Source organism: Dipodomys spectabilis, unplaced genomic scaffold (genome assembly GCF_019054845.1).
Source record: "Dipodomys spectabilis isolate Male_0828 unplaced genomic scaffold, ASM1905484v1 ptg000058l, whole genome shotgun sequence".
Lineage (NCBI taxonomy): Eukaryota > Metazoa > Chordata > Mammalia > Rodentia > Heteromyidae > Dipodomys > Dipodomys spectabilis.
The window spans coordinates 575,659-580,600 of record NW_024870735.1 but is presented as its reverse complement, the minus strand read 5'-3'; the positions used below and the strand labels follow the sequence as shown (position 1 = coordinate 580,600).

Genomic DNA, 4,942 nt, shown 5'->3' with positions numbered 1-4,942 from the left:
TATGTTTTGGATGTTAAGGTATATACATATTTTGGTGGGGATTTCAACTTGGTGTATTGTTCTTGCTAGGCTGGCATCATATCAGTTGTTAATTTTAGGATAGGGGTTCCCTTTCCACAAGAACATGCACCTGATCTGTTCTTTTAGTCTTCCCATCATCAAAGGCATCAGAGTTGCACTATCTACCAGACCATCAGTCCTGCAGTCCTTCCAATTTTAGTCTCTAGATAGTGCAGGATGGTGGAAATGATCCAATGCACCCAGTTATAGATTAAGGAAGTCCACTAAAATGTGGCCTGGGTTCTGTTCTCAAGCCTCCTAAGTAGTTAAGAGTACAGTTGGGAGCCCTGCTGCCAAGCAGTAAATATTTTTAAGCAATTAGACATATATGACTTAGACTTGTGATTACCTCAGGAAAAGTATAAAACAGCAGTGAAGCATAGAGGACAGGCAGCATTTTAAATATCTACTCAGAGATTGAATCAGCTTAGCTAGCTACTCAGGAGGCTGAGATATGAAGACCACTGTTCAAAGCCAGTCCAATCATGACAATACATGTGATTATCTCCAAAGAACCATAAGTGGAGTAGTGGCTCAAGTGTTAGACCACTATCCTTACCACAGAAACTTTGGGATAGTGTCTAGGCACTATCAAGCCTCAGCAATGAATAATGCATGCATGAGCAATGCACATGCGTGTGTGTGTACACGCACATGTGTGCACGCACACACACACACACACACACAAATGAGTATTTCAATGCAGAGTTCTTTATTTTTTTACCTTGCTGTACTTTATTTCCCTGTATCAGTCCACCAATTAACAATGTCAGCTAAGCACCTATTTACATAAAACTCATCATGTTTCTCTAAAGTCTACTCTCTTTTTGGAAGCCTGCTTTTATTTGACATAAAAGTAAATTATTCAAGAGTTCAAGTAATCTCCCTCAACTCTGTAGTGTTAGCTGATTTTTTAGGCTCTCCCTAGCAATATGATTCTGTGAAACCCTGCATCAAGCAGCATATTTCATTCACGAGAAGGGAAGCCTCTGTCAAACAATTAGTAATAGGTTTTTCTTCTCCTGGCAAGCATCTGAGTTTTATTATATTGGTATAATTCATGATAAGTCTGTGAATGCCAAAGACTGCTCTTAAAATAAACTGACCCTTCTCAGTGATTAGCATTTGTATACCATTCATAGATATGAAGGTGTTTAAATATTACTGAAATTGCTTTGGAATAAATAAAGTTCACCTAGGCTATCTTGAGAAAGAAGAATTGGTTTCTCAGCACTTTAGGTAAGAACTTGAGTGAAAGAAACCAAAGGAAAGGTGAGGAACGACTGAATACATATATTCAAATGAAACAAACCAACCCAAGTAAAACAAGTTAATTCAGTACTCAAGAACCTGCACGAAATGCAAAGATTTATTTAAAAAATCAGCTATGATAAGCTTATGAAAAAACTGACTATATGGGAGTCTACTGTTGTGAGGATAGTGGTTAAAGCCCAGACTGGACATAAAGATCTGTACACAATGCCAGACACCTGTTATTCTAAATTCCAGGAAGAATAACATCAAGTGGACTGAGCCCATGATCATACACAAGTAGGAAGCCAGATTCTATCTGAAAATTAATCTGGATAATTTAGGGCTGGGGGCATGACAAACTGGTAAGAACACCCATTTTGGAGACACAAGACACTAAATTCAAACTCTAATATTATGGATGTTAAAGAAAAAAGCTATGACTTCAAAGAATTGGAATAATTGTAAGATTTGAGTATTTGTGTGGAGAAAAATCCATTAGAGAGATAGAGTGAACCCATGTTGCAATGCTTTCTACTTAAGTGGTAATGTTATGTGGTACTCCAGACATAACAGAGTTACTTTGCAAAGGTAACTGAGCATGGATGTGCATTTGGGTGATGAAAATACTCTATTTACACAGGTATTAATTAAATACATTTTTTTTGGTAGATTGTAGTTTTTGAAATAAGAGGCTGGGTGATATCCCCAAGCATTTTCTCCACATGTGACCACTTAATTTATTATTATTATTATTTTTTTTTTTGTCGGTCTGGGCCTGGGCGCTGTCCCTCAGCTCTTCAGCTCAAGGCAAGCGCTCTACCACTTGAGCTACAGCGCCACTTCCGGTTTTCTGGTGGTTTATTGGAGATAGGCGTCTCAAGGTCTTTCCTGCCTGGGCTGGCTTTGAACCGCGATACTCAGATCTCAGCCTCCTGAGTAGCTAGGATTACAGACGTGAGCCACCAGCGCCCGGCCACTTAATTTATTTTTAATTAATTAATTACTTAATTAGTTTGATGCTAATACTAGAGCTTGAAGTCAGGGCCTGGCTCTGTCCCAGAATTTGTTATTTTTTTGTTTTAGTTTTCTCAAGGCTACCATTTCACTGCTTGTACCGTAGCTCCATTTCTAGCTTTTGCTGGTTACTTTCAAATCAAAATCTCATGGACTTTTTTTTCTTGGTCTGGTTTCAAACCACAATTCTCAAATTTCTTCTTTCTGATTAGCTAGGATTAAAGCCATGATCCACCAGTGTGGCTTCTAATTTTTCCTCTATACTTATTTAATGCACATATTAAGGTAATAATGTAAAACTAAGAGTATAGAAGAAAGATGTACAGTCATGATATTGTCCTGTCACAAATTCAAGTTAGTAATGTAAATTTCTTCCTAAGACCATACAAAAAAACACCATAATATAGTGTAAGAGAACTCATTATTGAACAGATGAGCTTTAAGAGCTTTCTAATAGATCCATTATTTATTGTTACTCAACATTAGGAAAAATGTATAATGCAGTAAGTAAAATAGAAGACCTTTGGAAGACTACTTAAATTCCTTGTTTTTCTAAAGACACTTGTTTTCATCTAAAAAAATAGGCCTGTCTATTGTCTTCATGTGATTTTGATGATTGAAGATGCTTAATGACAAGTCAAAATGTATTAGTAGTCCTTTGTTATCAATTCTGACTTTTTCTTTTTGGAGAATATAATGATCAAAGCAATAGTTCAGAATCAGCAAGCAAGAGTTCAGAATCATGCTTCCAGTGCAAGTGGGTCACCAGTAAGTAATCCTCAATACCAGTTTCCACAAAGTTTTCTCACAGATACAATCGGCCTGCCTTTTCTAGCTGCTTTCCTAGCTTTCCTTCATTGTACAGGAAAAGTGTGATTCAACTGATTTCAGTCAGATCTGTTACTAGTACTATCAAGGATTTAGATTCTTATGTAGGCTATTAAAAAGGTATTTACTAATTTCAAGTAAATACATAAATTCTATTTCCATCTTTTTTAAAACAAATTTCTGCTTGTTCTATAAATTGATCAGAGGCATGGATTTTGTGGATAGCTCATCTCTCTCTTTCATGGCTCTCATAGATAATATGATTACTCCATAATTATCCTTATTTATATTGTTTTATATTTTGGGTTGCATCATTTCACTTTCTGCACTGCCATTTCCCAAATCATTTATATAGGAGGCATTATTTCACATTTTCTTATTCCTAGTATAAGTTCCACATGAAGACACCACTGGTCCTCATTTTCAGTCTGTACCTTTGAATATGGAGGAACATCTTTCCTCTGCTCTGTATTTATTCCCTAATCTCCAGTTAGAATAATTTTGAATAGTAAAAATGGAAAAAGAAAATAAATCATGGTGAAATTACATATGCAGAAAATTCACCAGATATTTCTGACCAGTTCAACCAACATGAACTATTAGGGAAATACATGGACACCTCATTTCCACTAGCACTCAAAGTATTTGGTTAGGAAATTCTGATGAAGATGAGGAACAAGATGAAAAAGTGAGGAATGGTAACAATTGCAAGAAAAAAAATGGAGAAGGATCCAAGCAAATTTCTTCTTTGGGCTGCTGAAAATAACCAGCTTACTACAGTGCAGAGAATACTTTCCAAAAAGGCCACTCATGTGAATACTAGGGATGACTATGAGTATACCCCTCTTCATCGGGAAGTCTACAGTGGACACTTAGACATTGTCCATGAGTTGGTGGCTCAAGGGGCACATGCAATAACTGTAGATGGCTGGACACCCCTGCACAGTGCATATATGTGTAATAATACCAGAGTGGCTTCTTTCTTCTTCATGATGCAGATAACAATGCCCAAACTAGAGGCTTCTTGACCCCCTTGCATCTTGCTGCTGGAAATTGAGATAGCAAAAATACACTGGAACTGTCACCAATATGTCAAACCAGGTCTGAAGATCCACTTGGAAGAAACTGCATTTGATATTATAGTATTATATTTCTTTGGGATAAAACGACAATGTTGTCTAATTTCAAAAGTTGTGTAAAGGTTATGCTATGTAAAGGCCTTTCTAAGGTGAAAATTTAATACATTGATGTCAAAGTAACTTTTAATTATATGAATTACGTGTATTGTTACCCTTGTAATTTTGTAACCAACCAACTTTTTAATAGCTGTTTTTCATTTCTTGCATCTGAAGAATGAAAAATTTTGAATACTTCACAAATTTTCATATCATCGTTGTACAAGTGCCATGTTAATCTCTGTATTGTTGTAATTTTGGTATACAAGCTGCTGAAGAATGTAGTATCCTGTAAATTTAAGTAGTTAATGATGAAATATTTATACAGGCTTATATGCTTAGGTGCCTATTTGTAACAAGGGAACCTTATTGTTCCTAAAAATGCTATTAATCTTATTTCCCTAAAATTCTGTGAATAGTTGAAAAAAATATGTTGTTCAGTTGATTGCTCACATTTGCAATCTTTATGTCAATGACTATTTTAAGTCTTTTTCATTTAGAATCTGATCATACTTTCAAGTATTTATAGCTAAGTCCAAAGGAGACGGCTTTTTCAAGTACTTATTTATCCAACTGTGTTAGCTCTGTGAAGCCAATGGATTCAAAGTAAG

At 35.8% G+C, this 4,942-nt stretch overlaps 1 pseudogene; it reads right to left on the bottom strand.

Moving 5' to 3' along the window:
* Window positions 1-4,512: 4,512 nt before the first annotated feature.
* Window positions 4,513-4,612, bottom strand: LOC122108378 (annotated as a pseudogene).
* Window positions 4,613-4,942: the final 330 nt, after the last annotated feature.